Source organism: Cavia porcellus, unplaced genomic scaffold (assembly GCF_034190915.1).
Source record: "Cavia porcellus strain 051 isolate PalLab524CR breed Dunkin Hartley unplaced genomic scaffold, mCavPor4.1 scaffold_10, whole genome shotgun sequence".
In the NCBI taxonomy this organism is placed as follows: Eukaryota; Metazoa; Chordata; class Mammalia; order Rodentia; family Caviidae; genus Cavia; species Cavia porcellus.
The window spans coordinates 46,942,883-46,970,435 of record NW_026947493.1 but is presented as its reverse complement, the minus strand read 5'-3'; positions in this window follow the sequence as shown (position 1 = coordinate 46,970,435).

Genomic DNA, 27,553 nt, shown 5'->3' with positions numbered 1-27,553 from the left:
ATACTAAAGATGATAAGACTCACTACAATACACATTCTGGTTTGATTACTGCTTGTTTTTGAAGTTTTATACTATTTACAAAGTTTTGTTTTTGTGTAATGATATATTCAATTATACTATGTCTGATGACATAGCCAATTCTATTGGCAATAACAAGAGACAACACAGAAACTATGATAGAACTCCTTGTAAAATGGTCTTATATGTCTTGTTTCATGTGTTCATAGGAATATGTTTTATTTTGTGTTGCTTTGTTTTGTTTCTCCCTCTAATATAGAAAAGATAGAAATACATGTTAAGACTCATGGATGTGTAGAACCTATAAACAGTTTATGAGAACTGATCTTATGGGCACATGATGAAACGAACAAATACTTTGAAGAAAAAGAGACACTAAAATACCCAGTGCTGATCCTGGAGTGTCATAATGTGAAACCCAGCAATAGTATTATTCTTTGTTCAGAGTGATATTAGCCTGCTTAGGTTTGTTCAATCTCAACATAATTGAAGATACGGATAACTGCATGTATGTTTAAGTGTATGGGATTGATAACTGTATTTCTAAGTGTTTTTTTTTTTTGGATAGTTGAACAGAACTGGTTGCAGTCTCACTGTTTGAATCCCCACTTTATATACTCCACTTTAGTATCTTGAATAACTATTTGTAAGAGGATAATCTGTAATCATCAACTAGTGATTTCTTAATGTTTATTTTTTTTCTTTGAAAGTGTGCATTATTTCTACCCATTTTCTGTTTTGGTTAGTCTTTCTTTAAATAAAGTTAAAAAAAAAGACACTACAGTACTAGTGCTGATCCCAGAGTATTATGATGTGAAATCCAGCAATACTATTATTCATTGTTCAGAATAATTTTAGCCTGCTTGGGTTTGTTCAGTCTCAACATAAATGAAGATATGGATAACTACATGTATGTTTAAGTGTATAGGATTGGTAACCATATTACTAAGTTTTTGTTGGATAGTTGAACAGACCTCTTTGTAGTCTCACTGTTTGAATACCCATTTTGTATGTTCCACTTTTGTCTCTTGAACAACTATTTGTAAGAGGACAGTATGTAAACATCAACTAGTGATTTCTTAATGTTTATTTTTTCTTAGAACGTATTATTTCTACCCATTTTCTGTTTTGTTTAGTCTTTCTTTAAATAAAATTAAATACAGTGTTTTAATTGTGTTAAAATAGGGCATATCTGTAGACAGTGCACTCAGTCCCAAGCAAGAAAAAAGTGTAATTGTCCCTCTTCTGGTGGGGAAAGTGCCGAGCCCTCATCTAGATATTAAAAAGGAAATAATTGAGCTAATTGGTGTTGCTCTAAGTATTATCGAAATGGCTGCCAATTGATGGGAAACAGCATGCAGGCCTGGCCCCAGGCCCACAAATGGGCATTCTCAAGACAGGCTTAGAGCCCCAATCCTCAGTGGGTTTCCACAGTACTATTGAGTCCTTGATCACTGGTACCCTAGGAACCCCAGGAAATACAGGATTAGACCTTCCTGTTGCTGAGCAGGTGACTCTGATTGGTGAGGATATAACTGTTAAAATTCCCATGGGCATCTGGGGAGTTCTTCCCTTTAGTACTATTGGTCTAGTCCTGGAAAAATAGATTAAATCTACAGAGTGCTGAAGTACTCCCTGGGGTTATTCAGATTGTCTTAACTTTTCTCATTGTTAAGGCAAAATACCCAATATTCAAAGTTAAAAGAGAAAGGTTTATTCAGCTCACAGTTTTTAGAGGTTTCAGTCCATAATTGGCTGGCTGCCAAGCAACGTAGCACATGACAGAAGGCAATAGTTCATGGCAGTAGAGGACAGCAAAAGCAAGCAAGTGCAAAAAGGGAAAACAAGCTTCTTTCTGCCCCTTTTACCTTACCAAGATTGGTCGGATTAGGTGAATGTCTCTGCCAAAGGATTAAACTCATTCACTCATAGGCATTAATAGATGAGCAACTGAAGGAGAGACATACTGAGCCTCTCACCAACTCCCGGAATACCCTATTTTTGTTATACCAGAGAAATCAGTAAAATGGAAGCTGCTTCAGGATTTAAGAGCTATTAATCCATGTTAATGCATGTATTTACCCTATGGGTGCTCTGGACTCCCCTCTCCCACTACAGTTCCACAGGTCTGGTATATGATAATTATTAATGTTAAGGACTGCTTTTATTTACCACACCCTTAAGTCCACAGGACAGACCTCATTTTGTTTTCTTCTGCAACTACACCAAAAGCATGAGAAAAAGAAGAAAGTACAAATGTTACGGCAGTCCCCAGAAATGGGAAAATGGGAAGGACCAGTTATCTCACTGATGTGGGAGCAGGGGTTTACTTGTGTTGCTGCAGGAAATTGACAGTGTAAGTACCCTCTAGGAACATGTGACCATGGAGAAGTTCTCTCTATAGAGCACCCGTGATGGAAACTGACTTCACTCCTCCCCAGTGAAAGTCTTCTCCCACATGCCAACAAGAAAACTATCCAGGGGGTAGAAAAACTTGTCCAACATTGAGTTCTGCCCAGAATGCCTAAAAATCTCATTGCTAAGATTAATATCATAGCATACTCAAAGCTACACAACTACCTGAGATGAGAACCCTTGGCATCTATCAAGGGAATTTAGATAGACTCTCTGGAGAGTGTTTCTGTTATCACAACTACGACCATCTTCAACAAGAAGTAGCCAGAACAATCTTGGCCCTTGCCCTCTCACAGCAGGAGGGCTGGGCTGGTACAGGCAGTCAGACAGGACTGGGCCCTAGAAGACAGTCAGTACAGGTCGGCGGAGGTATAAAGACTGCTAAAGGCCAGAACTCAAGACAAAAGATAGAATGACTATACCTACATACTTCCCCTATGGATGAACAGCAGTGATTGATCTTCAGCTGCTGCTATTACAAAAACAAAAGCAGGGAGATGTGGGAGACCAGATAAAAAGCTAGCATGGTAACATGCTTCAAGTTTCAGGGAAAAGTCAACACAACTGAGATCCCTGTTATTTACCTGGCCATATACTACACAGAGTAGGACGAAGGTGAACTTTGTGTTACTCTGATTGCTTGCTAATGTGTCTAAGTAAATAAAAGTGAAGTTAGCCAAACGCTCAGGGCTCTCTGTCCACTAGACGCAAGAGACTCCTGACCCCTGTATTCTAAACTAAATCTGTGCCTTTTTGTCTTTCAGCCTCATGTATGTCAGTCCCCTTTCCTTTGGGGACAAACTCATAGGCTAGTTCCTACATATGAGAAAGGTGCACAAAAGCTATATATTTTGAAGTCACATGTCTCAAAAATGTTTATTCTACTCTCATAGTTGATACACAGTTTTGTAAAAATGTATCAGCACTAAAAATTTAAAGTTAAAAAGTAAACTACTTTGATGATAATACAGTGTACTCTCCTACAATCTTGTTTTAAAATTTTATATGAATGTTTTTATTGTTTTTCTTTAAAATAAAAAATGTATGCATGTAAATATTTTTCATTGGAATTTTGACGTCATTGTTCTGTTCTAATTTCAATTATTATAATTAAAAATATCAATGTTGTTCCATTTCTCTCTTTAGGAAATGATCTTTTTGTACCAAATCTCCTATAATTTTATTTTTCATTGCTTTTCTGAAATATGACACCCTGTCTACAGCCATACCACCCTGAACATGCCCGATCTCATCTGAAATATGACATCCTTAGTGTGAAACATTTTGACTCATTCTTTCAGTGTAATAAACCACACCCTTCATTAAATTCTGATTTCATTCTCTGGTGGTTTCTCTAAAAGATTACAATATGCATATTATAAATACAAGTTTAACACTAATCCAAGTTGTTACCTAAAAGGTAGATTATGAAGGTAGGGAAACTTAAATTCCAAAGTCACTCACTTTCTCAGTCTTCTTCCAAACCTGAAAAGTCCCTAATAATGCATTCACCTTAGTGTATATTTTTATAAAATTTGCAAAGTAAGACATTTTTGTGTCAGATGATTAAAGTCCCTTTCCACTTTACTTAACCTCTCTCACATTTTCCCTTGGTACAATGTAATGGTTATGGGCATACTGGGAATGTGGCTAAGGAAAACTGAGCTGAGAATATATTCAGGTCAGGCTGAAGAAGACATGTTTACAGAGTTTTCCTGACTAATTAAGATTAGTAAATAGTTGTGCCTAGAATCTCCAGGCAGTTTGCCTGACCTTAACATCTAGTGAGTGATACAGTGAGTCCTCCAAATTCATAGGTTCCACAACTATGGATTCAACTGACCATAGATTGAAAATATTTGGGGAAAAACTACATTTACACTGATCAAAATCTTGTCATCATTCATTAACAATGCAGTGTAACTACAGAGCATTTACACTATATTGTGTATTATAATCTAAAGATTATTAAGTTCCCAAAAAATGCACACAAGTTATATGAAAATACTATGTCATTTCATATAATGAACTTGAGTATCTGTAAATTCTGGTATCCATGGAGACCCAAGAATCAATCCCCTATAGATACTGATGCATAGGTATATTGCCTGTCATGATTACAACATTAACTGGCCCTTGATTCCTAATATTAAGGCAGAATGGTCTAGCCTCATCCAATTAATACCATTAGTTTGGCATTGTTGCCCATTCCCCACTTCTAATGTTTTTAATGTTTTTTTTTTCCTGATTGCATGACTGTTCTGACCTGTGCATTACACTCTATTCAAAATGAAGTCCTTGTCTTTACTAAAACCTGCCTTTATTTATACATTTCCCTTGGCCTGAAATTATCTTGTACAATCACATTAAATTCTTGTTAATTTCTCAGTGACATGAGAATGAATTGTTTTTAGTCTATGAAAGTTATAAATTCATTTCTGAATCCAAAGACAGTATGAAGACAAAAATTAAACAATATTAAAATAATTTTTCAAATATTACTTTTCTTCATTTTGTTAAATCATTTCATGAAATTTGGGATCTATGTCAACCTTAGATAAACAGGATTTACTGTAATTTATTTTCTTTTTTTATTTAAAAAGAAAAAGAAAAAAACAGAACAAAACAAAACAGTGTAAGGGTACAAGTAATACAGAACTACAGAAAAAAAAAACAGTAAGATATCACCAGTTAATGGATTACACACTATCACCTTTGAAACGGTGATTCAGGTCACAGGATCAAAGCATACAAAGTGAACATTCAAACAGTGAGATTGCAAATAGTTGTGTTCAATGATCCAATCAAAAATATTAATATGGTCATCTATTTAACACACCTAAACACACTTGCTGTTGTATTCTTTAAGGCAGTTTTTTTTCCTCTCTTTATTACAACACAATTTACACATTTTGGGTTTTATTGCTCCCATAGATCTTATTACTTTTTTTGTAAGAGAATAAAATCAAACATGATAAAACAAAGCTTTCAGTCAGAACCAAGGATAGACATAGCACATGATATAAAAACAGAGTACAAGGTTATCAACATAATGCCTCTTGCTTTCTTAAGAAGAATTGTATATCTCATTAGGTATTATAAAGTTAAAACAGTAGAAAACAAGTCCAATAAAACCTAAACATTGTAAACCTTACAGAACTTCAAAAGAGGATAATAGTCAAACCAGATGGGATTCAAAGTGAATCTTATTGCCATCAAAGTAGTTGCCTATACTCTGATACTTAATACTATCATACAGAGCAGAACAGAGTCTAATCACTCAAAACAAGATACTGGGAGTATTACAGAACTTCAAATCAAGTTAATAGGAAATCAGAAAAGTTACTATAATATATCCTGCTAGTTTTTTTGATTTTTTTCCCCTTAGTTTAAAAAAGAAATTTAAAAAATTAAATAATTTTTTAATGAATAAGGGAGAGGTTGAGATAAAAGAGAGCATAACAACATAACGATACAGGTCAAAGCATGACAGTTTCAGCAACCTAGTGCTTCACCACCAAATAACCCAACTTAATAGTAGTTACCATAGTGTCTTTTTCCTTGAAATATTTGAATATAACTTCCTATGCTATAGCATCAAACATATCAAGACAGGGTAACACCATTCAAGTGGATGAAAGCATTGTAGAGTATTTAGAACCAGCTAACAGAAAAATGAACAATGGTTTCTATATTGTCTCTTTGCCTATAACAATTTTTATTTATACTACCACATATGATAAAATCCAGCAAGATACAACATGATAAAACCAATGCAGACAGAAGAGCCATAGTTTGGTGGGGCTTTAAAACAAGATGGTATTAAATCAGCACTAGCTATTATGATGTCTTGTTTTCTTCAAAATAGCTGTTCACTGCATCACAGCCCATAATATCAAACAGCCCAGAATAAAGCCATTCCAATTAATGAGTGAAAACTTTATAAGGCTTCAAGGCCACCTAATGGGGAATCATGATTACCACATACTTTTATATATTTGAATCATTTCCTACACTAGGGAAACTATTCAGTGTTCACAGATGCAAGTTTGATTTATTTCACTTATGAGTATGGTTTCAAGCTGCGCCCATTTATTGATAAATATCTCAATGTGATCCTTCTTTATAGCTGAGTAATACTCCATTGTACAGAAATACCACAACTTTTTTTATCCATTCCTCAGTTGATGTACACTTGGGTTGTTTCCAAGATCTGGTGATTACAAACTGTGCTGCTATAAACATAAGTGCACATATATCACTGTGGCATGATGCTTTCAGTTCTTCTGGGAATATGCCTAGAAGTGGAATAGCTGGAACAAATGGGACTTCCAATCCCAGTTTTTTGAGAAACCTTCAGACTGACCTCCACAAAGGCTATACCAGTCTACACTCCCACCAACAGTGTAGGAGAGTTCCTTTTTCCCCACAGCCTCTCCAGCATTTGTCGTTGTTGGTTTTCTTGATCCTAGCCATTCTTTCAGGAGTGAGATGGAATCTCAGTGTGGTTTTAATTTGCATTTCCCTAATGACCAATGATGATGAACATTTTTTCATGTATTCATTTGCCATTCATATTTCTTCATCTGAGAAGTGTGTATTCATCTCAGATGCCCATTTTTGGTTTGGGTCTTTGAATTTTGGGGGTCTGAGTTTTTTTAATTTTATATGTTTTAGACAAAAGTCCCTTGTCTGAGGGGGAGTTCACTAAGATCTTTTCCCAGTTTGTGGGTTTTCTTTTCACTATGCTGGAGGTATTTTTGACTTGCAGAAACTTTTTAATAAGAGGTGGTTCCAATTATCGATTCTGAGAAGTATTTTGCATGCAGTTTGAGTCCTGTTCATGAATTCTCTACCTACCCCTATGTCTTCAAGGTTTCTACCTAATTTGTCTTCCAATAGATTTAGTGTTTCTGTTTTAATATTCAGATCTTTGATCCACTTAGATTTTAATTTAGTACATGGTAATAGGCTTGGGTCTAGTTTTAGTTTTCAGCAAATGTAGAGCCAGTTTTTCCAACACCATTTATTAAAGAGACTGCCGTTCTTCTAGTGAACCTGCTTGGCTCCTTTATCAAAGATATGGTGGTTGAGTGTGTTTGTAGTTGTGGTTGTATCTTCTAATCTATTCCATTGATCTTCAGATCTGTTTTTATTCCAGTACCATGTTGATTTTATTACAGTAGCTTTCTAGTGTAACTTCAAGTCAGGGATTGTGATGCCTCCTGCCTTGCCTTTGCTACTTAGAATTGCCTTTGCTATTCTAGGTCTCTTCTGGTTCCAGATGAATTTTAGGAGTAATTTCTCTAGATCTATAAGGTATGTTGATGGTATTTTTATTGGGATTGCATTGAATCTGTATGACAGTTTTGGGAGAATGGCCATTTTCACAATGTTTGTTCTTCCTATCCATGAGCACGGGATGTCTTTCCATTTTCTGAGATCATCTTCAATTTCTTCTTTCAGTGTATTATAATTTTCCCTGTCTAGGTCTTTCACTTGTTTCATAAGAGTAATTCCTAAATATTTCATTTTTTGCTTGCTAGTGTGAGGTGTGGCTTCTCTTATTTCTCTCTCTGTGAGTTTGTTGTTAGTGTATAAGAATGCTATGGATTTCTGAGTATTGATTTTGTATCCAGTTACATTACTGAATTTATTTATTGTATCTAAGAGTCTTTCAATGGAGTTTAGGGGGTCTTCTATGTAGAGTATCATGTCATGTGCAAACAATGACAATTTAACTTCTTCTTTTCCTATCTTTACCCCTTTTATTTTTCTCTTTTGTCTAATTGCTCTGCCTAGTACTTCCAGTACTATATTAAATAGGAGTACTGATAAAGGACATCCTTGTCTTGTGCCTGATTTTAAAATATAGGCTTTCAATTTTTGGCCATTTAGTATGATACTGGCTGTTGGTTTGTCATAGATGGCCTTTATTATATTGAGATAAAGACCATCTATTCCAATTTTCTGTAAAGGTCTTATCATGATGCACCTTATCAAAGGCTTTTTCTACATCTATAGAAATGATCATGTGATTCTTACTTTTGGCTTTATTGATATGGTGAATTACATTTATTGATTTATGTATGTTGAACCATCCCTGCATGCCTGGGATGAATCCCACTTGGTCATGGTGTATGATCTTCTTAATGATTTGCTGCATCCTATTTGCCAATATTTTATTGAGGATTTTTGCATCTGTGTTCATTAGGGAGATTGGTCTGTAGTTCTCTTTTTCAGGTGGGTCTTTCTCAGGTTTTGGTACTAGAGTAATATTTGCTTCCAGGAATAACTTACAAAGGATTGCTTCCCTTTCAATGTCATTGAAGAGTTTGAGGAGTGTCAGCCTTAGGTCTTCTTTGTATTTCTTGTAGAATTCTGTAGTGAATCTGTCTGGGCCTGGGCTCTTCTTTGTAGGTAAGGAATTAATTACATGTTCAATTTCATTGATAGTGATTGGGTCATTCAGCAGTTTTACATCCTCTTGATCTAGCTTTGGTACTTCATATGTTTCTAAGAATCTATTTCTTCAGTGTTATCAAACCTTTGAGAGTAGAAGTTTTTGAAATAGGTGTTTGATGATCTTCTGTATTTCTATAGAGTCTGTAGTGATTTTACCTTTTTCATTTCTTATTGCATGAATCTGAGCTTTTTCTTCCCTTTTTTAATAAGGTTAGCTAGGGGTTCATCAATTTTATTTATTCTTTCAAAGAATCAACTTTTTGATTCATTGATTCTTTGGATTGTTTTCTTTGTCTCTATTGCATTGATTTCTGCTCTGATTTTTATAATTTCCTCTCGTCTTTTGGCTTTGGGCTTGCTCTTCTTTTTCTAGCTGTTTGATTGTAGCATCCAGTTGTTTATTTGTATTCGTTCTGTTTTCCTGATGTGGGAACCCAGTGCAATAAATTTTCCTCTGAGGACGGCTTTCATTGCATCCCACAGATTCCAGTAAGTTGTATCTTCATTTTCTTGTAGGTATTGCTTAATTTCTTCCTTAATTTCCTCTGTGACCCACTGATTACTCAAGAGGTGTTATTCAGTTGTGGGATTTTGCAGTATCTTTTATTGTTAATTTCTAATTTCATAGCGCTATGGTCCTATAGCATGCAAGGGATAATTTCCTCTATTTTGCATTTATTTAAATATGTTCTGTGAGTTAATATATGGTCTATTTTAGAGAATGTCCCATGTACTGCTGAGAAGAATGTGTATTCTGTTGTTGTTGGGTGGAATACTCTATATATGTCTATTAAGTCCATTTGTTCACAGGTGCAATTCGGTTCTTTTATTTCTTTGTTGATTTTCTGTCTGGTTGATCTGTCCATTGGTGTCAATGGTGTGTTAAGATCTCCTGTTAGAATTGTGGTACTGCTGATTTGGTTTTTCATTTCTGTTAGTACTTGTTTTATATAACTCGGTGCTCTGGAGTTTGGTGCATATATATTTAAAATAGTTATCTCTTCCTCTTGGAGTTTTCCTCTAACCAGTATGTAGTGACCTTCTTTATCACTTCTGATCATTATTGGCTTGAAGTTCACTTTGTCTGCAAACAGAATAGCTACCCCCACTTTTTTGGGGGTTCCTGTTGCATGAAGTATTGTTTTCCATCCTTTGACTTTCAGTCTGTGAGTTTCCTTTTGGGTTAGATAGGTTTCTTGTAGACAGCATATGGTTGGATTTTGTTTCTTGATCCATTCTGCCACTCTGTTTCTTTTAATTGGTGTATTGAGACCATTTACATTAATAGTTAGAACTGCTATATATTGGCTTATTGTTGACATGTTATCTTTCTGCTGTAGCATGTTTATCTTTCTGCTGTTTAATTGTCTGCTTTGTTTAGTGGTTTTTTCCTAAATGTATCTAGGCTGTCTTTCAGTATTCTTTGCTGGGTTGGCTTGGTGATCATGAAGTTTTTCAGCTGATCTTTGTCATGGAAGTATCTTATTTCTCCATTGATTTTGAAGGACAGTTTTTCAGGGTACATCAGCCTAGGTTGGAAATCATTTTCCTTTAGGACCTGAAATACTTCACTCCATGCTCTTCTTGACTTTATTGTTTGTGCTGAGAAGTCTGCTGTGATTCTACTAGGTTTTCCTTTATAGGTCATCTGTCTTTTCTCTCTGACAGCCTTTAATATTCTACTCTTTTGTTTGATTTCTGGAATGGTCATTATTATATGTCTGGGTGTAGATTCATTTTGGTTATGGCTATTTGGAGTTCTACATGCTTCACTGATCTTGATATCAGTTTCCAATCTTGTGTTTGGGAAATTTTCAGCTATTACTTCTCTAAATATCCTCTTGACATCCTTTATGTTGTTCCCTTCTTTTTCATTTATCCCTAGCAACCTTATGTTGTGTCTCCTTGCGTCATCTTGCAGGTATTGAATTGTTACTTCCTGATTTCTTGTTATTTTTAAAAGATCTTTTCTTTCCTGTTCACTGGCTGCAATCTTGTCTTCAATGTCTGAGATTCTATCTTCATATCCATTGAGGTGGTTTTTACAACTTTCAATGGAGTTTTTGATTTCCTGTATATCTCTTTGCATCTGTTTTATTGTTCATCCAGGGATTCTATCTTTTTGTTTAGTTCCTCCAATTTTTTAACTGCATCTTCTTTAGCTATATTTAGCATCTGCTTCATTTCTTTTATCATTTCTTCCTTTACCTGAGAGATTATTTCTAGTTTGAATTCCTTTAAGGCTTCCCAGAGTTGCTTCTTTATTTCAGTTACTATTATTTCAGGTATTTCAGTTATGTGGCATGTGTTTGCTTCTATGCACATGGCTCCTAGGCTTTCTTGGGATGGGCTGGATGTTTGAGATTGCATTTTGGTCTTTCATTTTGTCATCTTCCTGTGTTTCAGAGCTTCAAGTGTTGTTCCAGGTGTGGGAGAGAATTCTGCCAGCCTGGGATGGGGTTCCCTGTGGTGGCCCCACTCACTGGACCCGGCAGGGAACTGCCCTAGTCCCCAGGCCAGGAAGAGAGTTTCCTCAGGCTAGGCGGGATTCCCAGCCGCCACTGCTCCACTCACCAGTCCGGCAGGGACCGGCCTGGTAAATAGACCAGAAAGAAAGTTCCCTCAGGCTGGGCAGGATTCCCAGCCACTGCTGCTCCACTTACCAGTCCGGTAGGGAGCCTGCCTGGTCCCCAGGTCAGGAAGAAAGTTCCCTCTATTTTCTTCTTTTAAATAAATGTTTGCTTTCATATATGTTATAGGCTGAACTTCATATTCTCAAAATGCATACCTGAAGGCCTACGTTCCAAAATGGCTACTATATCTATTATTGTAACTAATAAGGAGATAATTAAGGTTAAATGAGGTCATAACGCAGGGGCCCTGGTCTGATGAAACTACTATTCTTATAAGAAGATGAAATACTAAACATTAAGTTCATCCTTCCCAACCAGGCATGGTAGTGCACATCTGTGATCCCAGCACTTAGGAGGCTGAGGCAGGAGGATTGTTGCAAGTTTGAGACCAACCTGAGCTACAAAGTGAGCTCAAGGATGGCCTGAACTGCAGAGTGAGACCCTGTCTCAAAGGCAAAAAAGAAAATCTTCCTTTCCCTTTCTCTCCCCACTATCCAGTACCTCTCTCCCTCTCTTTTTCCTTTGGCACGCACAGAGGAAAGGCCATGTCATTACTCAGTATGAAAACAACAATCTGCAACCCAAGAAACCAACCCTGCTAGCACCTTGATCTGGGACTTTCAGACTTCAGAACTGTGCAAAAATATGTTTCTGTTGTTTAAGACACTCTATCTAGAATATTCCCTTATGGCAACTGAAGTAGACTAATAACTAACATCTAATAACTATTATATCTACTATTATAACTAATAAGTAGTATCTTATTTTGTTTCCATAATACATTCTTTCACTTAATGTCTAAATGTTTTTAATTCACACCTCAAAAAAACAATCCATTTCTTATTTACCTTTTCCTAAAGTATCTAAGAATTTAAGATTTTAACTCTAAAAGAATCATCAAATAACTGACAGTTTTAGCTTCCTTTTTTGGCAGAGGAAGGAAGGGGAAGAAAAGAACAGGAAACAATATATCTTTTTTTTTTTGTTTTGTGCTTGAAAATATTTATTATTATTGCATACTGATTACATAGAGAAATGGATTTCAGAAAGGACATTTGATATCTGAATCATATTACTGAGCTTCCTTTTCAAAACATAATTCTTTCTTCAAAGGATTAAAAGAATTCTAAAACCAAATAATTGAAATGTGTTATGTACACGGACAAATTCACCACAATGAATATAATCGTACTTTATATGGACTGCAAATATATGCTAATAAAAATTTTAAACATTTAAATATAAATTTACATTTTTAAAAAATTATAAAACTTACTTGAGAGTTATATAATTTACACATGATCTTAGAGGCATCTGTCTAATAAACAACATAAAGAAAGACTTACGCTGACTGAGATTTGGTTGACTGTACTTCAGAAGGATGTACAGCTGAATAACAAGTTGTGGGCAGCCTTCCAGGAAAGTCTCAAAGGGTCTGACACACTTAAATCAGTCACTGCATCTATAACTTCCTTAAAGGGATCAATTTGTTCATTCATAAGGTTATTTAGTTTTACCACTATGTTTGAAAAACCACACAGTAACCTCTTATCAAGGCAAACCAATACCCATAAAAAATGAACATTTATCTTCAGTCATATATTTTTATGAATTTATTTAAATGATGCATAAAAACAAAATTATGCATGTTTATGAGGTATGAGAGATGTTGCAATACACATACACACTGTGTAATGTGTAAATCGGGTTAAATACATGTGTCTCCTCAATGATTCATACTTTATGATAAAAACATTCAAAATCCTTTCTTCCAGCTTTCAGAAATATATAACAGATGATCAAATAAATATTCAGCTATACACTGAATATTTAAGTTTAAAAATACATTACAGTAAAAGAGAAATTGCCATTAACTCTTCTTAAAATATTCCCCTTAATTTCAAACACCCTTGTGCCATCATTCTTACCACTTTCTGAAGCACTTTCAGAAGTCCTCCTTCATGAGTGTCTTTATAGAGTACAATCAAAATATAGTGCTGCCTCCTGGCATCTGAAGGATGGGTATGCTTATACAAAAGAAATTTTGGTGTATCCTCACTCACTGTATCTGTCACGTGGCTCTTCCTCAAAGTCAACTGGACTTTATGAATACTAGTCTTAACCTCTACTTTCCAAAAGAAACTGTAATTTCACGTCATGAAATTTATCTTAACACACACACACACACACACACACACACACACACACACACTGCTTTAAGAGAATGTGAGGGCTGAAGATGAGATTGAATCTTCTTTTAATTTAATTTGGCAAACAGTTGCTTGCTGGGCTCTTTGACTACTTCAAAGCTAGAAAATACTAAAATTCCTTGCTCAGGCTTCTCTTTAAAAAAATTTTAAATGAACATGAGCTGTCACTATAAAAGTAAAACTAATAATAAAAGCAATGAGGCACTTATTTAGAAAATATCTGAGACTAGCAGTAAGACAACCGAAACTTACCATAGTTTCTTATTTACACCTTAGTTTCCTCATATATAAAATAAAGGCAGTGATAAATACATATTTCAGTGCAAAGTGCTAAATACGCCATGTTTCTTAGACTCAAAATGTGAAAATTTTTCATGTCTTCTTCCTCACTAAGTTCTCTTGGCTCTTGGGTCTAACATCAAATACAATAATTCCCTAACTTACAAACGCATCCTATTCCAGGAGAACATTCATAAATCAGATTCATTTGTATCTGACAAAGTGAGTCTTATACAGTATATCTGTGAGAGTTTATAACTCAATGTTCATCAGTCAAGAACTTACTGTGTATCCAGATTTAAATACTTCTTACTACTTTCAGTGATACTATCCTAGTTTAAGCAGCCAACCCTCTGTCCTAGAATATTTCCATAGCCTCTTAATTGGTCTCTGATTCTTCTCTTGCTCCCTATAACTTACCATCTGCATAGCAGATTGAATCTATCTGATATAGTTCCTATGTCCTTTCTCTGGTGAAAATGTTCCAATGATTTCATCAAACTTAGACTAAAACTCAAATTCTTACCATATCTTGCAAATCCCTCTGTGACCTGCCTCCTCAACACACTACTAACTTTCCATCCATTTCTCCCATAGTCACAGTGCAGCTCCTTGCCATTCTTCATAAACTGAAGGCCTTTGTCTTTGCTATGCCATCTGCCTGGAACTCTCTACAATCACAGAGATTTTCAAAGTTGGTTCCTTAACTTTATTCACATTTCTTCTCAATTGTTTCTTCATAAAAGACTAATAAATCATATTCTATAAAATACTATTCTCCATCATATTTTCTTTACCATTATTTTTCTTCAAAATACTATGTGATACATTTATTTTTTGATACATTACTTATTCTCTTACAACAATGTAATCTATGTAAAAAGAGAGACTTTGATTCACCTGTTGCAACTAGAATAGTAGCTGGCACATAATAGAACTACTAAATGAATAAATAAGAATTTATGACATTTTTTTCCATAAAAGGGCAGTAGATTCTTTAGAGAACTGAAAGCAAAATACAAAAATAAACTATTCTTATTGTAAAAAAAATGTGTACATATACAGATGTACAAAGATTTCAAATCTAAAAAAATAGATGGATTTTTTTTTATTTTATTACTCCTTAGTGCTTATTACTTTTGGGGGGGGGAGAGAATACAGTCAAATATGGCAAAACAAAGCTGTCAGTCAAAACCAAGGATAGACATAGCACATGGTGTAGAACAGAGTACAAGGTTATCAACAATGGTTATCAACATTGTCTCTTGTTTCCTTAAAAAGAATTGTCTATCTCATTAGATATTATAAAGTTGGACAAAACAGTAGAGAACAAGACCAATAAAACTTAGGCATTGTAAACATTACAGGACTTCCAAAGAAGACAATAGTCAAACCAGAATGGGTATCTTAGTGAATCTTATTGCCTTCAAAGTAGTTGCCTATGTCTTCAAACTTGATACTATCATATAGAATGGAACAGAGTCTAATCAGTCAAAACAAGATCGTGGGAGTATTACAGGACTTCAAAACAAGTTAATAGGAAATCAAAAAGAGTTACTATTTATATATCCTAATTTTTTAAATTTTTTCTTTAATTAAGACAAACATAGAAATGACTAAATAATTTTTTTTAAAAGAATAAGGGGGAGATTGAGATAAAACAGGACATAACAATATAACAATAGAGGTCAAAGCATGACTGTTTCAGCAACCTAGTACTTCACCACCATATAACCCGACTTAATAGTAGTTACCATAGTGTCTGTCTTTTTCCTTGAAATATTTGGATAAAACTTCATATACTCTAGCTTCAAATATTTCCATATCAAGAAGCCCAGAATAAAGCCTTTCTAATTAATGAGTGAAACCTTTATAAGGCTTCAAGGCCACCTAATGGGGAATCATGATTACCACATATTTTTATATATTTGAATCATTACTTACATTAGGGAAACTATTCGGTATTCACACATGCGAGATTGATTTATTTCACTTATGAGTATGGTCTCAAGCTGTGCCCATTTATTGATAAATATCTCAATGTGATCCTTCTTTATAGCTGAATAATACTCCATTGTATAGAAATACCACAACTTTTTTATCCATTCCTCAGTTGATGGACACTTGGGTTGTTTCCAAGATCTGGCGATTACAAATTATGCTGCTATAAACATAGGTGCACATATATCACTGTGGTATGATGCTTTCAGTTCTTCTGGGAATATGCCTAGAAGTGGAATAGCTGGAATAAATGGGATTTCTAGTCCCAACTTTTTGAGAAATCTCCAGACAGATCTCCATAAAGGCTGTACCAGTCTACACTCCCACCAGCAGTGCAGACCACTGGAGTTTCAGAATAGCATGAGCTAGTGTAGGGAGCGGTTTTGAATAGCTGCTGCTGCCCTGCCCCTCCTGCCTGAGGGCATTTTGTGTGTCAGCCTACATTTCCCATGATCCTCCCCTTGCCTGCAATGCACATGACAAGCAAACTTCCTGTTTCAGCCTGCCTACATTACCCATAATCCTCTCCTGCTTACATCATATAACCGAATGTGACGATGACCTATCAGATTACGCCTTCTTCCTGCCTATGGCCCGCCCCCACCCTATATAAGTTGTAGCCATTTTAAAAATAAACGAGACTCGATTGGAATCTCATCCTGTCTCCATCTCTCTTTTCTCTTGCCCTGCCCCCATCCCCGATCCCCTCTCCAGGTTGAGACCCATAGATTGGTCCGCAGGCCGGATTAAGCTAGTACATTCAATACAGCATAGATACCAGGTTAGAGAAGAATGCCTACAAAGTGATGACTGAGCCAAGTACAGTGGTAGATAGATATCTGTGATCCCAAACTACTCAGAAGGCTGAGTCATGAGGATTGCAATTTCCAGGCCAGCCTGGACAACTTAGCAAGACTGAGTCTCAAAACTAAGCAATAGCCATTGTGGTAGCACAGACTTGTAATCCTCATCCTAGCTCTGGGGAGACTAAAATAGGATTGCTGAAAGTTCAAGACCAGCCTCCAGTACACAGTGAGTTTAAAGCCAGACTGGACTATATAGTGAGATCCTGTCTCAAGAAAAAAAAGGTGAATAAGTCGATGAGGGGTAAGCACAATTTATTTCCACATATTATTTTTTTTTGAGACAGGGTCTTGCTATTATAGTCCATGCTGGCCTTAAATTTACTATGTAACCCATGTTGGCGTCAAACTCCCAATACTCCTGCTTCAGCTTCCCAAGTGCTGGGATTTCAGGAATGTGCCACTATGCCCCACTCTCTCTACATTTCCTTATATTTAAAGTAAAAAGGTCCCACCTTCTAATAATGATTAATCACATTTAGTAGGCAAACCCTCTTACTAGTAACAAGGATTAAGCCCAAAAATAAGAAATTTGAGGGCACTCAAGCCTTGAAAGAAGGGAACTACACTATAAGAGACATACATTTACCTGACTTTTATTCTGAAGGCACTCTGCAGTCCAAAGAACAGAAAGGAGACATAGTTCAAGAAGTGAATCATTATCATCTTACCAGAAGAGTCAGAAGACTAAGTCTTGTGCTATAAAAGTGGCTAATTTAAGAGAGGATTTCAGAAAAGAGGGAACCACAGATCACAGGCCAAAATCTGCATCTCTTTCACTCAAATCCTTTTCACTGACCCCTTAAGGCACATATGTGGCCTGAGACTCCAAAAATTGAGGAAAAAAGAGTTGGAAGGAATCTGAGCAGATTTCAGCAGCTATAAGAGGGAATAGTTTAAAAATGGAGTCTCTCCAAATTAAAAGAGCTTGGTAAACATCTCAGAAATTTCCCCAAAGCATCAAAAATGCCATGCTTTAGGAGTAAATACCTATAACAGTCAGCTTTCCCATCATTAAGACACAATATCTGATACCCATAACTTAAAGGAGGAGAGCTTTAATTTGGCTAATGGTTTAAGGGATTCACTTCATGGTTAACTGGCTCCGAGGTTAAAACATCATGATGAAAGAGTATAATCAAGCAAAGACATATAGTTCATGGTGACTGGGAAACCTAGCAGAACAGTTCCAGAGATAAAGGGATAGATATATACCTCAAGGTCACATCTCTATGATCCATCCAGACACATCCAGAAATATTCTACCAAGCCAATCAATTTGACAATCCACCATATCTCACAAAAACCATACATGAGAACTAAAAAATTTTTCGCCAGGACCAAGGTCAAAAGCAAAATCTTCCTATGAAAGCTAAAACCAAGCCTCTACAAAAACATCTAAGCAATTTACCAATTATTTAACTGCTTTCTCATCACTGGATGGTAACAGAAACTGGTGTCTCTACCAAGAATCAATCTCCTACCTTATGAAGTCCAAAACACAATAACACAATCTCCTACCTTATGAAGTCCAAAACACAATAAAAACATGCTTAACATACAAATGAATGGGGAAATGTGACTCATGATAAAGAGTAAAAACAATATAAATAAATCAGTTAATAGAAACATAACTATAAATAATCCAGACACTGAAATAGACAAAATCAAAACTAAAATAACTATGCTATGTTTTTAAAAATCTATATGGAAGAGATGACAGAGTGATGAACAGCAGAGAAATAGCCTCTCTGAGATTTGGTGTCTAGACACTGGAATATAGCAATGTGAAGAAACAAAGGAGGTGGCAAGTGGGTCTCTGGGACCCAGGAAATCTGAAGCAAGAATTAAAGTCCACAAGGAGAAGAAAGCGGCAAGCAGTGCTTGCTCCCTAACACCTGGATTGTGATATGGAAGGAGTGGCTCACACCTACACATGCATGGTGACTACTGGAAACTCTAGAAGTCTCCATGGAGAAACATACAAGTGGAATAGAGAGGTGGATGAAGCAGACTGTAGTGACTGGTGAGTTATTCGGGTTCAAATGTCCCCTGGGAGAGGGTGATTGTCTGGTTGGCATCTTGGAGAGAAGCCAACTGAACTTGGAACTCAGAGCAGCTATAGGTTAGCTCAAGCTATTGGTCCCAGTGTCAGGTGAGGTTGCTGAGTTCCAGTTGGCAGAAGGTCAAGGAGTTGAGTTCAGGATGCAAGGGAGCCAAGTCCAAGCAGGCAGAAAGCACATACAGTGTTGCTGACTGAACAACTCAGGGTCCAGTCTCACAGCCAGAAAATGGCCTGAACTGCAGTGGAACTAATGGCACAGGCTTGCTGGGATTACCCACTAACCTGCTGAAAATCTACTAGCTCTAGGCTCTGTGTGCCCACTCTGTCTACCCATAACAGCAGACACAAGCCCTGAAGTGGACATACTTCACTTTTTGGAGCTTTTTTTCTCTTTTTTTTCTGGACTGATTTCAAATGAGTATAATCATTGTTCCTAGTTTCTTCTTGTTGTGGTTTTGTCTGTTGTTTTTATTTCTTTTCATCAGTTTCCCAAAAGTTTTTATAGTCTACCTTTGTCTCCCAGCCTTGCTTCTAATCTCTTTCTTTCCTTCTATTTCTCTATTTTCCCTCTAACCCCTTATAAATTTTCTCCCTTGAGGGTAAAATCATCATACTTACTGTACACAATCTTCTGGATTGTTTTAGATTTGTTATATAACCACAAATCTAGTTCCTATAAAGGTGGCAAACTAATAGTTACCACATTTTGACATATCAGACAATATGTATTAGTCAATATATATATCACTCAGTAAGTATCAGTCACATAACAATGTAAATGGTCTCAATTCACCAATCACAAGAAACAGACTGGCAGAATGGATCAAGAAACAACATCCAATCATATGCTGCATGTTTAATTCAAAAAAATTCACAGACTAAAAATCAAACAATTGGAAACAATGTATCATGCAATAGGAACCTGGGAAAAAAACAGAGTCATCTACTCTATGTGCAAACAAAGTGGATTTCCAACCAAAACTGACTAAGACAAAAGTCACTGTATCACTTAAAGAGAAAAATTTAAGAGGAAGAGATAACAATCAATATATTCACCAAGTATCAGTGCACCCAACTATATAATACAAATAGTAATTAACATGAAAACTCAAATAAGCACTAATACAACTGTAATCGCTCATGATAAAAACTCTCCAGAAAATTGGAATAGATGGTTTTCATCTCAATCTGATAAAAGCCATCTATGACAAACAATAGCCAACATCATATTAAATGGACAAAAACTGGAAACTTTCATTCTGAAACATTAGACAGAACAGTTAAATAAGAGAAAGAAAAGGAATAAGGATATGAAAGGAAGAAGTTAAATTATCATTATTTATAGATGACATGATACTTTAGAAGACCCCAAACACTACACCAAAAGACTTCTACATTTAATAACCAAATTTAATAACATAGCAGGACACAAAATCAACACTCAAAAACCAATAGTCTTCTTGTACACAAATAACAAACTCACTGTCAAAGAAATTAAGGAAGCAACACCTTTCACAATAGCATCTAAAAAAATGAAACACCTAGGAATCAATCTAATGACAGAAGTAAAAGACCCATATACTGAAAACTACAGTACTCTTAAAAAGGAAAACAGGATATCAGAAAATGAAAACGTATCCCTGCTTTTGGGTAGGAAGATTCAAAATAGTGAAAATGGCCATACTTTCAAAACTCATATAGAATTAATACAATCATCAAAATACCAATAGCATACCTCACAGAACTACAGAAAACAAGCCTGAAGTTCATTTGAACTAAAAGAGACCTAGAATAGCAAAAGCAATTCTGGGCAACAAAGGCAAAACAGCTGGAACCACAACCCCTGACTTGGAATTATACTACAAAGCTACTATGATAAAAACAGCACGGCAGTGCCAAAAAATGTCCCAAGGATAAATGGAACAGATTCAAAGATGCAGAAACAACTCCAAACACACTAAGCCACTTTATCTTGGACAAAGGGGCCAAATACCTCCATTGGAAGAAAGATGCCCTCTTTAATAAATGGTGCTAGGAAAACTGGCTTTCTACATTCCAAACATTAAAACTATGCCCATTATCTTTCATCAAGCACTAAATGAAAACTGAAATGGATCAAAGATCTAAATATTAAAACAGAAACATTAAATCTGCTGGAAGACAGACTAGATAAAGCTTTTGAAGATATAGGAAGAGACAAAGACTATGAACAAAACCTCAACGATGGAGGAAATATCACAAAGAATCAACAACCAGTATCTCATTTTACTGAAAAGCTTTTTCATAGCAAAAGAAACAGGTAACAAAATGAAGACACAAACTACAGAGTAGGGAAAAAATTTTTCCAGCTGTTCCTCAAAGGACTAATATCTAGAATACATAAAGAACTCAAAAAAATTAGCCCCTGCCAAATTTAAACAGAAGAATAATTCCTCAGATAATAATGAAAATATCATATTAAACATACAGATATTCATAAAATTCTCCAGGCCTATTTAGCTTCCAGGTTTTCTTAACCAGAAGATGCTTTAACATGATTTTTAGGGTTGTTTTTGGTTCTTATGAATCTGCACATAGCTAACTACATCCTACAGATTATAGTATAATTTTCATTTAGTCAAATCAATGGTAGAAGTAATTTTTTAAAAAAGTGTTCTCTCAGAGTTGTAAATGATAGCCTACATTTACATATCAGACTTAGAATGCACAGAAAAAGGATCAAAGTGAGTACTCAGCAGAAAAAGTAACTTAATTAGGTAAATTAAAATACTGTACTAAGGAATCTGAAAAAGTCTGACAGTTTAACAATGATTCATATAAACACCAATAGGGAAGACAAAGTAACCTTTGTGCTACTTATAAATAGAGGACCTTTGCCCATTTGATTTTCCAGATATAAAAAGCTAGTAAATGTTTGGATAAATGAACACCAATGTTAGTGATCAAGAGACTCACTTTATAAAAATTCCTCCTTGTGGGGGCTGGGGATTTAGCTCAGCGGCATAAGCGCCTGCCTTGCAAGCAGGCAGTCATGAGTTTGATCCCCGGTACCGATAAAAAGGAAAAAGACAAAAAAAAAAAAAATTTCTCCTTGCAAGTAATGAAGTAGAAGAAAACAATGGACTTTCTTTGCTTGCTTTCTTCAAATCAGTTTTGAACCAAGAATAACTAAAACACTAGATTACTAATGTTCCAAAAAGTATAAAACTTAATGTTAAACACCAAAAACATATTGACCTTCATGAAAAATCTGATATCCAAATGTCCACAATTAAATCAGTTATATAGATTATAATGCTAAGAACTGACATCATAAAATTGCATTTAGTATATTTCATTATGAAGAACTATAGCTCTTAGTTACCTACTCTCTTCTCTCAAATATGAAAAGAAAAAAATGCGAAAATGAGTATTAGCACATTTTTTGGTATAGCATTAAATGTTAATTTCCATTCCCTAAATTTGTTTAGAAAAATATTACGTATTATGAAATGAGAACACAAAACTGAAATAATTTTAACTTTCTAAGTCTTGAATCTTCATTATAGAAGACAAAACTTAAAATAAAATAAAACAAAACAAAATTTTAAAAAAGAAAATTACAAATATTTGAAAATAATAAAAAAATAAAATAATACTGTAAGTTCCTAAAAATCTTAACTGTAAAACCTGAATCTTGATTTTATATAATTTTATAAGAATAATATACTGCCAATAAATATAGGTCTTTTAATAGCTTTTGGAAAGTAAAGTCTCAGTGACCTACTTACTAGTTGACAATTTCACCTCAAAGTATTTCCTTTCAGATAAAGTATTTATCTTTTAAAAATATAATCTGCTCACAAAAATATTTTTTTCCTTTCTTTTTCTTTTTTTGTTTTTTCTTTTTCTCTGTCTTTTTGAGACAGGGTCTCTCTATGCAGTTCAGGCTGGCCTTGAGCTCACTTTGTAGCCTAGACTGGTCTCAAATTCACAAGGATCCTCCTGCCTCAATCTCCCAAATGCTGGGATTATAGGCATGAGCCACCACGCCCGGCTGCTCAAAAAATATTTACCACAGGCTCATTTGTAGTGGTAAAAACTGGACACAGCCTACATGTATCATCATAAGAAAATAAGTAAATAAAAGTATATTTACAAAAATGGTATATTACAAGTACTAAAAATAAATTTAGCAAAGATAGAATAGCTGTGAAAATTCTTAATATGCTTTTAACACAGAAATTGCTTGCAGGATTCCTTGTAGGAAAATGTTCACAGATATGCACAAAGATCTGTACCCTTTTTTAAAACAGCAACAAAAAATTAAAATTGAGCAAAAAGGACAATTGTGAGGCCTAATTTAATAAATCACAATACATCACAGTAAAGGATATATCATGCAACCTTTAAAAAGAATGAAATAACTTTGTCTAAACTGACTTTAGGAGATTTCAAGAAGTGTTAGGTGAACAAAGTACCAGAAAGATAAATGTAGCCTTTAAAGTTTCTAATTATACTATATACTAAGAGTGGAAAAGTATATAGGAAGTAAATGCAACTTTAGTATTCATGTACTCATGTATTATTCCTATAAGTCTTAAGATAAAAACAATGGCAAATGATTCTTATGAGGAATTTTGATGATTAGAGAAAATGTTTATGCTAGTGAGAGCGAACATTTATGTAATATTATGCACCAGGCACTGAGCTAAATGTAGTATATAAAGTCCTAATTTAAATTTACCAAAATTAAAGTGTAGATCCTATACTACTATTGAAGTGGCCGCTACAACACCATGTTAAATAGACTCCATTTTAGCTCCCCTTAGTCCTCTTACCTACCCCTCCCAATTTCCTTTGCTGCATCATACAGGCTAAGCAGCCATGAGACAGACCTGTCGTAGATTACTTCACCACGACAGCCACTCCTACCACCAAATTTCACACCAAATAAAGAGCAAATCTCAAACCCAAAAATCATTCCCTACATAATATCTAGTCACTTGATCCCAGGGTCAACACTCTGGACTCCAATTCAGATGCTGACCCCCTTTAATAATGCTTGTTTGCCTTATTCTTGGCCTCTGCATCTCATTGCAACACTATTACAATTTCAACTTCCTAAACTTGTGGTAAACGTAATCTGTACAATATTTGTGTGATTCAATCTGTACAATATTTGTGTGATTCAAATGTTTTTGTTTGTGTTCCCAATTGCCAACATTATACACACACACACACACACACACACTTCTGTGTGCTATCAGAAACAAAAAGATCAACACTATCACTTTATGAGCAGTGGCTTGCTGACTACATGCAGTATGCTCTATGCAGTTTACCACAGTAGCCATCTGGCCCACTTTAGTCATTTCAAAGGCTATGTCTCAATGCTAATGGAATTACCCAACTACCCACTAGCTCTGTGTCCTTATTTTCTTTTCTTCATCTAAAATATAGAGATAATAATGTGTATGTTTTATAGAGTAGTTGTGAAAGTTAAGAAAAAAAATACAGATAATATATATAATTATATATAGTATATAGTATAAATAATTATATATATATATATATCAAACATATAAACATATATATCCTTAAAAGAGTAACTGACAAATAGGACTCAAGAAATGTTAGTTATCATTACCTGGCATTTCTCTTATATCTAGGTTTTCAATCCCTGACTTCATTTTATATAATGTGAAGTGGAAAAAGTACTATGGCATGATGTCTAAGAGAGTCCATCAGAAACTAACCCTGATGACACCTTGAACTTGGACTTAAGTCTCCAGAACTGTGAGAAAAATTAACTTCTGTGGCTTAAACCAAAAAGTCTGTAGTATTCTGCTGTTAGGGAAACCAGAGGAGTTAACATACTATATCACCTATAAAGAACATTTATTACTTGAAAACCCAAAGGGTATGGGGAGCAGTTAAAGCCAGAGATCAATCACACATGCAGGGCTGGAGCAAGGCCCATCCTGAGAACAAAGAGAGCACCGTGAACAAGCAGCTCCAGCCCAGAGAACACCAAATGCCAGAGGCAAGCCAAGCAAACAGGTTGCTAGGCAGAGGCATGTCATGTGACATTAACTAGCCAAATGTATAAATAAATGTGCTGCAGGTGTTCATCTTTTCCTCTTTTCCTATCCTGTGAGAGGGCTCCATCTGTTTCCTGATTTTTGTCGTTTTTTCTTCATCCTGCACTGTCCTTCACCCCAAGAATTTTGATAGCTGCACTGGATGCAGCAAGAGAGGGAAGAAATACTAAAATACAAATAAATATCTGTGGTGTTCTTCTCATTCTACCATTTAGGGTCATTTTCTTTAAAAGCTTTCTGAATCATATCAAAAGGTATTTCACTCTTCTGACAGACCAAAACAAAAGTTCATTTTTTTTATTTTATTTAAAAGGAAAAAGAGAAAAAACAAAACAAAACAAGTGTAAGGGTATAAGTAATACAGAACTACAAAAAAAAAACAGTAAGAAATCACCGGTTAATAGATTACATATTATCATCTTAGAGATAGTTGCTCAAATCACAGTATCAAAGCATACAAAGTGGACACTCAAACAGTGAGACTGCAAACAGTTGTGTTCAATGTTCCAACCAAAAACATTAATATGGTCAGCTATTTAACACCCCTAAACACTCTTGCTGTTGTATCATTTAGAACTCTTTTTTTTCCCCTCTCTCTTTTGCAACAAAATTTACACATTTTGGGTTTTATTACTCCTTAGTTCTTATTACTTTTGGGGGGGGGAATAAAGTCAAATATGGCAAAACAAAGCTGTCAGTCAAACCAAGGATAGACATAGCACATGATGTAAAACAGAGTACAAGGTTATCAACAATGGTTATCAACAGTGTCTCTTGTTTCCTTAAAAAGAATTGTCTATCTCATTAGATATTATAAAGTTGAACAAAACAGTAGAGAACAAGACCAATAAAACTTAAGCATTGTAAACATTACAGGACTTCCAAAGGAGACAATAGTCAAACCAGAATGGGCATCTTAGTGAATCTTATTGCCTTCAAAGTAGTTGCCTATACCCTCAAACTTGATACTATCATACAGAATGGAACAGAGTCTAATCAGTCAAAACAAGATAGTGGGAGTATTACCGGACTTCAAAACAAGTTAATAGGAAATCAAAAAAGTTACTATTATATACCCTGCTAACTTTTTTTAATTTTTCCCCTTAATTAAAAAAAACATAAAAATAACTAAATAATTTTTTAATGAATAAGGCAGAGATTGAGATAAAACAGGACATAACAACATAACAATACAGGTCAAACCATGACTGTTTCAGCAACCTAATGCTTCACCACCAAATAACCCTACTGAGTAGTTACCATAGTGTCTGTCTTTTTCTTGAAATATTTGAATATAACTTCATATACTATAGCTTCAAGTATTTCCATATCAAGAAGCCCAGAAGAAAGTCTTTCCAATTAATAAGTGAAAACTTTATAAGGCTTCAAGGCCACATTATGGGGAATCATGATTACCACATATTTTTATATATTTGAATCATTACTTACATTAGGGAAACTATTCAGTGTTCACAGATGCGAGTTTGATTTATTTCACTTATGAGTATGGTCTCAAGCTGTGCCCATTTATTGATAAATATCTCAATGTGATCCTTGTTTATAGCTGAATAATACTCCATTGTATAGAAATACCACAACTTTTTTATCCATTCCTCAGTTGATGGACACTTGGGTTGTTTCCAAGATCTGGCGATTACAAATTGTGCTGCTATAAACATAGGTGCACATATATCACTGTGGTATGATGCTTTCAGTTCTTCTGGGAATATGCCTAGAAGTGGAATAGCTGGAATAAATGGGACTTCCAATCCCAGCTTTTTGAGAAATCTCCAGACTGACCTCCACAAAGGCTGCACCAGTGTACACTCCCACCAACAGTGTAGGAGAGTTCCTTTTTCCCCACAGCCTCTCCAGCATTTGCAAAACAAAAGTTCATAATAACTACTTTTCCTGACAAGAATACTGTGACTAACAGAATTTTAAAAATAATTTTAAATTTCAATTTTCTTAATCTATCAAACCATAAATTTCCCTGCAGTGTTTCTTATCTTAATACAAAAGACATAAAATTCAACAAATACACAGGTTTAGGAGGATAAGACTAATGAGAAAGTTCTGTTCATTGAATTAATTAAGTACTTATTTAGAATCTACTGGGTGGTGTTTTTTAGGCTGTCGGAGTAAACCAAATAATGAAACAGTCAAAAATTCTTCCCCTTGTGAAGCTTACATTGTAACACAGAAAATCAACCAATAATAAAAATAATTCAATTATTTAATTCTAATTTCAATTATTTAATTCATTTTCTAGCCTTTTCTTAGCAAAATTTTATAATCTAAAACCATCTTCAGAATAGCAAAACTTGTCTAAAAGGCAACAATTCTGCTAAAATTTCATATAAGGTTATTTTAAATATAAATAAGTTCTGTAAAATTACAGACTATGTCTCAGCAATCTGTGGGGAATTTCCTATCTTCATATTTGTACCCATTAGAATGGTAATGTTTATCTTGTACCATTATTAGAAGTGTTTAAATTTCTTTTCATTTCTATATGGGA